Source organism: Miniopterus schreibersii, assembly GCF_964146895.1.
Source record: "Miniopterus schreibersii genome assembly, chromosome: 18".
Lineage (NCBI taxonomy): Eukaryota > Metazoa > Chordata > Mammalia > Chiroptera > Miniopteridae > Miniopterus > Miniopterus schreibersii.
The window spans coordinates 32,812,748-32,825,413 of record NC_138121.1 but is presented as its reverse complement, the minus strand read 5'-3'; the positions used below and the strand labels follow the sequence as shown (position 1 = coordinate 32,825,413).

General features: G+C 46.1%; 1 protein-coding gene across 1 annotated transcript in view; it reads right to left on the bottom strand.

The window, feature by feature from the left end:
• Positions 1-11,186, bottom strand: part of CES5A (carboxylesterase 5A) — a 40,779-nt gene extending 29,593 nt beyond the window's left edge. Inside the window, exons 1-2 of the mRNA XM_081118197.1 lie at positions 11,076-11,186; positions 2,224-2,336 (exon numbers count right to left, since the gene is read on the bottom strand). The gene's annotated coding sequence lies outside the window, so the exon portion shown is untranslated. The remainder of the gene's footprint in view (positions 1-2,223; positions 2,337-11,075) is intronic.
• Positions 11,187-12,666: the final 1,480 nt, after the last annotated feature.

Genomic DNA, 12,666 nt, shown 5'->3' with positions numbered 1-12,666 from the left:
GACCTGAACATGGCCCCTGAACCCCCAGTTACCCTTCCTGTCAGCACAGAAGCCCAACCTCCCCCTCAGGCTCCCTTCTCCAGCTGTGGGAAATGGTTTTTTCCCAATTTGCTGCTTTGATGCTGGGCCCCAGAAGTTGTTTCAGAGAGAGCTGTTCCCCAACAAAACTTCCAGACATTCATCCAGAACTCAAAAGAAAATCTGTTTTTCTTAAGAAGAAAGAAAAGGGGAACAAAAAAAACCTTATCCCCAAACAGCCATGCAAAGTGAAGCCAGCTGCTGGGAACTCAGTGAGATTGACACCCAGGCACACTGACGGAGAGAGAAAAGGCCTATGGGAAGCACGCAGAGGAGGGCGAAGCTTTCCTCTTCAGGAATAATTGCTTTGCCTCAGATGGATAAGAAGCTTTTCATTCTGAAAGAATGAGCCCGGTGCCATCCCACAATAAAGCGGGCGGGGGCCTCCGGGAGTCCAGGGGAACTTGTCTTCCAGGAAAAAGGAAATTGTGATGACACAGCCACTTTAAGGGGCTCAGCTTGTCAGAGTCAGGAAGAACTCTGGAGATCGTCCAGGGGGCAAGATGCAAGCCAAGTGAGGCAGATTTGGGGTCAGAAACAAGAGTCAAGCTTGTCAACACTCTGCAGCCAGGAGCTGGGCGCTGCATGGTAGAGTACCTGCCACCTTGAACTTGACCGGCAGACACTCATTTTAGTACTAGGACACTTAAACCGCATTGACCCCATGCCTTGCCCAAGTCTTACTTAAACTCTTCTAAAAAGTTCACCCAGAAAGCCTTCATCTAGTCTCACATCCTCATTGACTGATGGGGAAACTGAGGCACAAAGAGGGGGAAGGGTTTGCCTGAGTCAGGGAAAGAGCTTCTCACCTCTCCCCGTTTCCCACACAGGGAGGGACTAAAAGCCGGAAAGCAAATACCTTGTGAACATCTTAGTTAAAGTTTTTTTTTGTGTGTGTGTGTTTTAAATATGTCTTTATTGATTTCAGAGAGGAAAGGGAGAGGGAGAGGGAGAGGGAGAGAGAAACATCAATGATGAGAGTCATTGATCGGCTGCCTCCTGCCGATCCCCTGCTGGGGATCGAGCCCGAAACCTGGGCAGGTGCCCTGACCGGGAATCGAACCTCGGTCTCCTGGACCATACCTCTGACCAACGCCAGCCCGGTGTGTGTGTGTGTTTTAGAAGTTTACTATAAGGCCCTGGCCAAGTAGCTCAGTTGGTTAGAGCATCATCCGGATACGCTAACGTTGCCAGCTTGATCCCCTGTCAGGGAACATGTAAGAATCAACCAATGATGCATAAATAAGCGGAACAAAAAAATGGACATTTCTCTCTCTTTCCCTTTCTCTCTCTCTTTCTAAAAATCAATAAATACAAATTAAAAATTAAATAAAAAGGTTTACTATAAAGTTAAAAATAAACGCCTACACAAACAAAATACACAAAGCTGCCGACCATACAGTTTGGGAAGCAGATTCCCCATCCCAGCGAGGAAGCCTTCCTCTTACAAAATACATCTGAGCCTCAGCTCTGGTGTCTCCAAATTTCCTACTTACCGAGGCCTCAATTATTTCCCGGGATGCACCCAGTGCCCACCCACAACACTGAAGGCCTGGAATCACCTGCCAAGACCCGCATTCCCTCAGCTTCCCTCTGACAGTTTCCATGGCGAACACTTCCACTTTCCATTTTCCAGGCGGGATTTAGGTCAACCCAAGGGCTCTTGAAAATGGTTTTTCTGACCCCACTAGCGTTGACCCTCTTTTTCCTCTTATAAATCAATCTATTTTATTTTAATTTCAAGGGTAGTAATTACATGGCAGCTGTTATGGGATTGTCTGTCTTTTAGCCCATGGCTTCAGCAGCCAGCTGCACCCCAAATTCCTCATCCTTGCTCCTTTCAACAGAGCATGATAGAAGCCTTGGCGAGGACTGCGATGAGACACCGGGGAGTTCACCCTCAAACGGAGCCCTTCCCCTTTGATCTCAGCCTTTTTGATTATGCCTTTGACTACTGAGCACTGCTTTGATCTTTCACCTGCCAGAATCCACCAAAGATTTTCCACATCCTCTGCTCTGTTTAGAATGAAATGGAAATTTCACTACCTGGCAGGCTAGGGCAGCCAGTGGCAGGGAATGGCAACTGGACACTTTGGCAGGCTATGATCAGCGGGTCGTGGAAAGGGCAGTAGAAATTTTTCTTACATGCTGCTTTCTGTCCAGTCTGGCCACCTCCCCAGCAGGGCTATTCTGCACCTTTGGGTGGGAAGCGATGGCACAACTTCTTCAGTAACCACCAGGACTGACCGCCGAAGGACCTGCCCACAAAAGACACAAAAGTGAATGAAAGAAGAGATCGCTCTGGTTTCTTCCGGCAGTCCTGACCAACATGCCGTAAAATCATCGTTCATTCAAACCTTCCCCAAAAGACACTCACCATGGAGTAGGTTTATCAGAAGTATAACCCACAGCTGTCAGAGTCCTGGGCCTAGTGAGGCTTGAAGGGGACTCAGAGGACACGCAAGTGTGGTCTCTGCTAGATACAACCCCTTGATTTATACCCCTTGATTTACATGAAAACATGGGGGCATCATACGAATTTCCATCTCCTCCTTTCGCCTGAAATGCCATTGGTGATTTCTTCTTTACAACACAAATGCCTAGGAGGAGGGTAACGGGTGGTAAATCTGAAGGCCCTCAAATGACGGGGATGGGTTTTTAAGACCAAAAGAATCCAGGTCAATGTGGAAGTACTGGGAGGAGAGGGGAATCTAGGGGGTGGGGGGTGGTAAAAGAAAGACATAAGGAAGAGGGACGCAACAAAGACTAATTTCCTTTTTCACAGTTCTGGCAAAAGGTCAGCCTGGGGCAGGGCCATTTTACTCCTATCTAGTCTTCAGTCTGAACTAAGACCCTTTTGGACACAGAGCTCTAGACCTGGACGTGTTTTAAAGATATGCAGAAAAGTTGTAGACCTACCGCACTCCCATACCTAAAACAAGCAGCAAGTTCAACTCCTGAAGCCTAAGAGGAGAGAGGAACTCCTCATGCAAGGTTCCCAGGCTCCCAGACCTGCATCTGAGCTAAGGAAAGCTCTGCTTTCTGCCTGGGGCTGTGGCCCATCCTGAGCTGCTCATCTGAGATGGGTCTGGACAGGCATGGGAAACCCTGGCAACCAGAACTGGTCCAAGTGACTCACTCGCTCAATCACTTAGTTTGCAATCCATATGAAATGAGACACCCCCCCACACTCCATCATGAAACCTGGATTTAAACTGGGAGACAAGGGGGCTAAATGAAAGTACCACCACACACATACACAATCAGAGAGTGGTGAGCACAGAGAGAGAAAAGAAAACAAAAACTCTCACCAATAAATGTGAACTCACAAACAATGTCATGGAAAGATAGCTAACAAACTCAACAAATCTGAGAAAGTATACTAGCAAAGGAAGTAAAAAGAAAAGAAAAAACAAAACATTAACAATCAAACATAAGGCAATAATAGAAAAAAAAAAGCACATAAAGTAGAAAATACAAGATAAGACTGTAGAAATAAAACCAAATATAATGGTAATCACAATAAATGTAAATAGCTTAAAATCACTTATTAAAAATTAGAGGTCATTAAAAGATGTGAGACTATATATATATATATATATATATATGTATATATATATATATATATATAATTCAGCCATGAAAAAAGAGGCTATCCTGTCATTTGTAACAACATGAATCAACCTTGAACACACTGTGCTAAGTGAAATAAGTCCAACAGAGAAAGACAAGTACTATATGATATCACTTAGATGTGGAATCTAAAAAGTCAAATTTTTAAAAACCAGAGAGTAAAATGGTGGTTACCAGAAGTGGAGGGTGGAGAAATACGATTGATATTGTTTAAGGTAAAAACTTGCCATGAGTAGTAAATAAACCATACAGATTTAAAGCATAGTATAATGAATATAGAAACAATATTATACTACAATCATCAGTCTTGCTAAGGGACTAAAACTTAATTATCCCAATTCACCACAAAAAAAAGGATAATTATGTAATGTGATAGAGGTGCTAAATATTGCTACAATGGCAATCATATTACAATATAAAATGTATAAAATTAACACATTGTACATCTTAAATTTATAAATGTCAAATACATTCAATTAAAGGAAAGCTGGAAGTTGTCAGATTGGACTTAAATCTAGCTATATGTAGTTTACAAAAGATGTACCTAAATCAAAGAAGAATGTTGAAAATAAAAGGATAGAGAAATATATTTCATAATATTGAAATCAGACAAAATGGAATTTAAGTTGAAAAGCATGAACAGGGATAAGAATAAACACTATGATGAAAAAAGTCCATCAAGAAGTTATCACAATCACCCAATAACATATAAGTACCAAATAACATAGCTTCAAAATATATAAAGCACAACCTGGCAGAATAATAAGGGGGAAAAATAACAAGTTAACTGACAAAAAATATGGGGAAATTGAAAAAGTCTCTACTCATATTCCATTTTACAAAAATGTAAAGTGAGGCTCAGAAAAGTTTAGTGACTTGCCAACAGTAACACAGCTAACAAGTGGCAGAGTTAGGATTGAACCCAGGTTTGTCTGACTGCTCTTAACCACTACATAGCACTGTTCCCTGACTCTTGAAGTAAAAACACTCCCTGGCACAGCATAATAGCAACAGATCCCTAATACATCAAGTCTCAGATCAGGCCTCTCTTTGCTGCCAGGCAGAAGCCAGCACCCATGTTTCCAGTTTATACCTTCCCATCCACCACTCTAGAAGACAGTGAGCACCACAAGACTGGCAACTTGTCTTCTCCTCTGGATCCTCAATTCCTACCATTATGTCTAACCAAAAGAGAGTATAGGATATTTTATTAAATTGAACTTAACAGATTGGCAAAAAGAAGCCAGATTCTATCACACCCAAACACCATCCATGCAAACAGAGACACCTGGCCACTTGAGTCTCAAGTTTTATGAACTTGCTTTCCAAGCAGGCTGCTAAATGAGCCAGTGGCCAGGACAAGTTCTTCTTCCCACAGCAGTCAAGTCCCACCCTGGCCATCCCTGGAGCGCCTGGGCCCAGCATCCAGGTCTCCGTAACATAGGCAACTTCCTCTGCAGACAAATCATGGATGGTCCCCAAGACGGCGTTGTAAAGGGAGGGGAGTTTCATGGTTGGGGGTCTTCTAATTCCCAGTTTTTCTTTTCTTCAGAATACCCTAGCACCCCACAAAAGTTCTATAAGTTGGAAATTAAATGTGATTCCTCCTCCTATGCCTAGACCAAGCCCCAGTTTCTCCAGGAAAGCTTATCCACACAGGTTCCTCTGCACTCTGCAAGAAGGTCTGGAATGTAGATAGGGTTGGGACTTAACATCTAGCTACTGACACAAGGGCCTCATGATTCCAAAACCATTTCCGCAATAAGGAACAAAGCACTCAATAATTAATTAAGAAGTGGGAGGAAAGGGACGTTTTTCTTTATTAATTGCCTGGGAAATCTTTTGATGCTTTAAACATGCTATCTCATTTAATCATTGCAACAACACTCCCAGGACATATTAATGACTCCATATTACCTATGAGAACATTGAAACTCAGAGAAGTTAGACCCCCTTGTCCAAGTTCACAGAGAAAGACAGTGACAGGTGGGAGTTGAATCAGGTCTGTCTGCTTCAAGGGGCCTGCAGTCTCAAACTATATAGGCAGTACATTCTACAGACTGTCACAGAGGGTCAACGCTGGGGTCCCTCTGAGCGTCACACACTCCCTGGGCACCAGAAAGAAGCTTGGGCTTAAAAAGACAGCATCTTCCTCAGACCATCCCTGTTTCCTGGAAAGAGCATTTGAGGAGAGGGATGATGATTGATGTGGGTTGTAATAATACTTATTTGTCTGTAATTACTCCTTGAATCCCAGCCAAAATAGGCCCCACTGAGCTGCAGCTGTACAAAACGTCTGGATTCTCCCATAGAGCAGAGTCAGGAATGGGGTGGTCAGGAAAGGAGCTGAGTGGGGGCAGAAAGACATCTCCATTCAATAAATATTTACTGAATCCCTGTGCTTCACACCAGACCTTGGCAGGGAAGGGAGAGGAAAGGCATGAAGTTGAACAAAAATGCAGTTTCTTAATTTATCAATTACGTGTCTACTTTTTTTTTTTTTTAATGGGAGATGTGTTTCTTAAACATTTTTATTTTTATATATCTTTATTGATTTCAGAGAGAGGAAGGGAGAGGGAGACAGAGATAGAAACATCAATGATGAGAGAATCATTGATCGGCTGCAGCCCGCAACCCGGGCCTGTGCCCCGACCGGGAATCGAACCCTGATTGCCTGGATCCTAGGTTGACGCTCAACCGCTGAGCCACGCCCGGCCGGGCTACGTGTCTACTTAAAAAATGCAACAATAATAATAAAAAAAAAGAGTGGCTTCTTGCTTTGAGGGAAATAATACGCAAATGAACAAAAATCAGCAGCATAATGTGCCACCACACTTGAGGTGTGCTGGGAGAGCCAGTGAAGACTATCTGGAAGAGGTGACTTTTAAGCTAGGTCTTGCAGGCTAGGTCGAGCGTGTGACTGTCCAACAAGTGGGCAGGAAGCCGAGAATTGTGGGAGAGGCAGTCCAGGCAAGGGGGTCAGCCTGGGGAAAGGCTGTGAGGCACAAGCAAGCTGGTGTGCAAGAAGTTCGGCACCTGATAGATACATCCACTGTCCTGCTGCGTGCTGGCTGAGAAACCTGTTAATGTCTCTGGGCCTCAGTTGCCTCTTTTATGAGATAGAGAGGATAACAGTTCCTACCCATAGGGTTCTCATAAAGATTGAATGTTATTACATGCTTACTGCTCAGAAGAGTTCCTGGCACAATAAAAGCTAGCTGATTTTAATTTTGTTGATGTGGGATTTGAGACATAGCATACTCCGCAAGAAACTGCCCACCTTCCCTCTCTGCCCCACTCACTAGGTCCCTCCATTCCCACCCACCCCATTTCCCAAACAGCTTTTGGAAATGGAGATGAACACTCCACTAACCCATGAAGCCTTCTCAGGCCATTGGAGGTCTGTGGCTGACCTACTGGCATCCTGACAGGACTTGGCATTGAATAACTGTCCCTTCTTCCCCCTGCCCTGCCTGGTTCTTTGACAATTTGCCTGCTCCTTCAGCCTTACCCATCCGCCCCTGAAATCAGCCTCACTCTCCAGTTTTGCCCCTACTCCTTTGCAGCAGGGGGCCCCTGCTTTCTTCACTGCTCCCCCTGAACACTGGAGCTTCCCGGCCCTGTTTCTTCTCCCATCCGGCCGGAGTCCTAGTGGTCAGCATCTCAATGGAGATTCCTTATCCCACACCGACCTCTCTAACTACTAGAGTCCTCACTGATCTTTCCCTTCCTGCAACCTGTATATTCAGGCGGGCGCCTCACCCCACAGTTTAGCTCATCTGTGTCTTATATTGGCCATAAGCACCTTGACCTGTAGGTGGGGTTCTGCACATAGACAGGGGGCCTCTCTCTACTTCCTCACGTGCGCTGGGCACAGGCTCTCAACACAGCTAGAAGGGGCTCCCCTTCTCCCTTGGGGGCTGAAGGCTATACCCTCTCCTCTTTCTTTCTTTCCATTCCAGACACAAATTTCCCAAATAGAACAAAGAAAGCTGCTCATATTTTCTCAAAGAGAATGCAACGAAAAGAGACTCTAGAACAGAGAACAATGCTCCACATTTACAGATCTGAGGATTGAAGAGAGGTGATGGAGTTTTGAACAGGTCAGCAGAAGATGACTTTCATTTGCCTAGGTTTGCGTCAAGGCTGCAGGGCCCGCTGGTCTCTGGGAGACGCTGCCCTCCACCCTTCCCTCCAGAGCCTGGAGGATGACTGGGCCCCAGGGAGCCCGCATGGGCTGGTTCATTCCTTCCTACTTGTCCTCAATCCATGGGGGTCGCAGGTGGAGGACTAGAGTCTTCTTCCCTCTAGACTCTCTTCCCACAGAAATAGGACAGAGAATGAGGGCAAAGTAGATTTACTGACTTCAGCCCATTCCTCACAGACATCAGTAAAATCAACCTGTGCCTACAGGTTAAAATAAATCAAACCAAAAGTAAAGCAGGAGTGACTGCAGCTAGATGCCAGGGAGAACTGGCAGACCACTGTGATAGATCACACAGAGGTGACAGAGAGGTATTGAAGGGCAGGGAAAGGTAACCTCAGCCAGCCGCTATGACTGAGGATGCACACGTGTCTCGAGACAGAGAAACCTATCTGATCATCTCTTGAGCTCTGTTCTAGTTCTGAATAAGAAAAGGGGCCTATGGCCTGGCCAGTGGTGGTTCAGTGGTTGAGCATCGTCCCATGGACCAGGAGGTTGCGGGTTTGATTCCCAGTCAGGGCACATGCCCGGGTTATAGGCTCCATCCCCAGCAGGGGGCGTGCAGGAGGCAGCCGATCTATGTGGCTGTTTCTCCCTCATCGATGTTTCTCTCTCTCACCCCCTCTCTTTTCCTCTCTCTCTAAAATCAGTAAGAACATATTTAAAACAACAACAACAGAAAGGAACAAACAAACAATACAAAAACCTTCCACATGCTAAGAAAGCTGCTATTTCAGGAACCACATTAATTGCCAAATGACTGGTACAGTCAAGTATTTTAAAAAGAAGAAAGAAAAAACAAGGGCCTATGGGTGGAGCAAATGGCCAGAGGTGGCTGGCAGCAGACTGGAGGCCTGCAGCATCCTCCTCTCTGTGTCAGCTGCACCCCTCCCCAAACCCCAGAAGCCAGGAAATCTGGATCCAGGTTCCTCTGCTGGCCTTGAAGTTCATTCCTTCTCTGGGCTCAGTGCCACTATCCTTGAAATGAGGGGGCTAGACCAGACAATCCTTAAGGGACCCCACTTCTGCCTTCCAAGACAGTTTGAGTGCTCACTGTATGCTGAGATGATTGGACCCATTGCCCACCAGAGTGCCCAGCCTGGGTTGCCCCAGGGCACTACAGGACACTCACCTCTATTCCCTCACTGCAGGTAGGCCACAGCCTCAGTGAGCCCTGACATGCCACCTGGACATTAGCGGCACCAGGTGCGTGATGCGGGGGCACCTACCACTAGCTTTCCCACCCTGGTGATGTGCCCTGAAGCTGGGCCCCGTCCACCACATCACTCCCAGCTTAGAGGCATCCTGCAGCCCAGACCTCTAAATGCATAATGCAGCCAAATCCGACTTGAGACCACACTGCAGTGATACAAGTCAAGTGCCTGCTTACCCCACACCTGCAAAGCAGTTACCCTATGGCTCAGTGAGGATGTCCTCTGCTTCATCTCTCCAAGTCCTCTCCAGTAGATAAAACTCAGCTTCAGTCCACCTCCTCCAGGAAGACTTCTCTGACTATGCCGGTCCACACTCATCTGCCCCTTCTCTCGGGGCCTGCACCATTTACTGCCTGAGCCCCAGAAATACCATGTGATGCATGCTCTGTGGAGACACTCCTGCTCCTTAGCATTAACCTCGTTTTCCCAACCATGACATAACCTCCATGAATATCACATGGAGTCCAGGAGCTTGGAGAGATTATATAAAACCAAACCTTCCCACATGCATAGCATTTAGAAACTAAGTTAGGATAAAAGTTAAGCTGCAAAGGCTCCTCAATATATAGTGGCTTGAAGAACACAGAAGTTTATTTCTCTTCCTGAAGAACCATAGCTACTGCTGTTGGTGCTGAGTTCATATCCTCTCTGGACCCCTTACCATGCCTGTGCCTACCAGCCTGGTTTCTGAGAGCCATCACCTGTATCTTTGGCTGCCCTTAGGCTGCTGGCACTCACATAGCACAAGGAAAACAAGAAGTGCCTGGGAGCTGATGCGCCCCAGGGACTGATGGGGTGAGGATAAATGTGGCCCAGTTCACTCACCCTTGACTGGCTCTGAAAGCTATGTTTTACACTATTTCCCAGAGCCTCCTCCATGGAATTACGCCCTAGTCATCCAGTGTGGTGGCTGGCCCTTATTGGCTGCCTTCTCTCCCCTTTGTCACCTCCCTACTCATCTGCCAGTGCCCTGTGCACTCCCAAGCAAACCATTTGCACTCAATTATCTTCTTAGTATGTGAACCCAGGTTCCTTCCATCTTGCTGCTCTGCCACCCCCTCCTCTACCCCCAGCACATCATCTTGCTCTGCAAAGTGGCATTACAGGTATATCCACGCCTTGGCTTACAGAAAGGAAAAGAGAAAGGACATTAGGGAAGCAATTTACTATAAGTAAGTGAGAAAAGTTGCACCCATTCCTTCCTTTCAAGTAACCTTGGTGAGAACATAGCTGCAAGGGAGGCTGGGAATATGCCCAACTTAAAGTCTATCAATCTGGGTGAGGAGAAGTGATTGAGGTGAATGCATTAAAGTTTCTACAACAGAAATGGAACATCTAACCATTTACTGGGCTCCAAAATACAGGTGCTCTGTTGCACACTTTCCATGTATTTCCTTACTGAATCCACACAACACAATGAGAGTGTTACTGCTATCCTTTACAGATAGAGAAACTGAGGCTGTGAGAAGCTCGGTATCTTACCTGGAGTCACACATGAGCAGTAAGGAGCAAAGTCAGGATCTGAACTCAGGTTTGACTCATGGATTATTTTAGTCCATGGTTATTCTGCTTTTTTTTAGCCCTATAAATGCTTTTTATCTGGTTCACTATCCTAACTTTAAAGGTGGCAAAATTGGGAGTCAGAGATAGTCAGGGACTCACTCCAAACCACCCAGAGAGCTAAAGGCAGAATTGGGCCAGAAGCCAACGGTCCTGGACACCAGCCAGCCAGTGCTTCGTCCAGGAAGCCTGCTCTGGGCTAACTGTCTCCAAGCAGTACCTTCTCTGACTCAAACCAGTGCCTGTGGGGCTGCCAAAGAGGATGTACAAACTGTGGACTCACTGAGTCCAGAGCCTTAAACCACAGTAGGATCTAAAGTTTCTATAGTTTCTAAATAGAAAATCTACCAACCAAGGTGGCAATGATGGTTCATTTCCCTTGTTACCTGTACAGCATCCTCTGTGCTCAGCTCCCAGGCCTTGAGCAGCTCCCTGGCTTCTCCCAGAAGGAGAGGAATGCTTATTCCCCTGGGCCTGGCTGTTGGCATGCTAGAATTAGACAGTGGAGCAGGATCAGGCAACCAGGGTCCCCAGATCCTCCATGAAGTCATCCCATTGCTGTCGTCAATGTCAGTTGCCTAGCAACTACCTTTGGCAGATGGTGGCACTGAGAGCATGCCAATCTCTCCCACAGCTAAAAATACATCCCAACGACAACGGGTCTATTTTAAAAGATACAATGCACTCCCAACGTCTTTCGTTGTCTGCAAGGAACTGTGCTGTGCCGGGTCTCTTTGGGCTTCTGATGTCGTCTGACAGGGTGGAAGGGAGCATTTGAGGAAAGGAACACAAGGCCAGACTCCATGGTGGTGCTTAGAATATTGTGGTGCAGGAGGAGGGTAGGAGAAGAACAGGAGAGAGAAGTAATATCGAGTTTGGCAGTAAATATCTAGTAGTGGGCAGCAAATCCTTTAATTTGGCCATATTTTTAAACCTACTCAGGAAGGTGAGGTTAGAAAGAAAAATCACAGAATCACAGAAGCCTAGAGTTAGAAAGGACCCAATCCCACTCCCAGTTGGGAAGGCAGAGGCCCTGAGAAGTGAGAAGAGTTGCCTGTTTGCCTTTGTTCAGGGTGCAAGGGCTGGGGTTCCCAAGTGTGGGCAGGAAGCTTCCAGCCCCCTAACTCCTCTTGCATTTCTATTGGCAAGTTTGTCGCACAACACCTCGCCAGATTAGCCTTTCATTTAACCACCATCATTTGTAGGTTTCTTTGGAACAAAGAAAGTAGTGAGTCCATTCGTGCATGCATTTAGCCATTCATTTATTCAACAAATATTTATTAAACACCTGCCATATTGTGCCAATGCTGGAGATAGGGTGAGGGACAAATACATGATCCCCACCTCCTGTGGCTTATGGCCCAGCAGGTGAGGTGGGCATTGAGCAGGTAAGCACGGGGTACCCCATGCTAGAGAGAGACATTGGAGCCAGATCTAGGACGAGGCCTACTTACCAGCTCTGTCACCAAAAGCTATCACTTAATTAGGGTTGCAAGATGAAATACAGGAGGCCCAGTTAAATTTAAATTTCAGGTAAGCACAAGTTTTTTAAATATAAGTATGTCCCTAGCATTGTCTGAGGTTCAAATTCAGCTGTGCAGCTTGGATTTTTATTTGCTAAATCTGGCAGCCCTACACTTAATATCACTATTGTTCAGTTTCTCATCTCTAAAATGGGAAAAACAGCATTTACTCATTAGGGTAATTATTTAGTGGATTAAATGAGAAAGTGTATATACCTGTAACTGGCAGGTGAAATGTTTTTCCTCTCCCCTCCAAGCAGGGCTTCTCTGGGGTTTCGTCCTGGCCATCAGGTTAGCCCAGCCCTCCTCCCCAGGGTCTGGTTAACAGGTGATGGATTGGGGTAGCCCTGTTCTGTCCTAAGGCCAAGCCACGGAATGAGGGAACTCTGCAAGTTGACAACTGATTTGCCAAAGGAAATAGGAACCAACCTAACTACACTTGGGGTGCTGATCA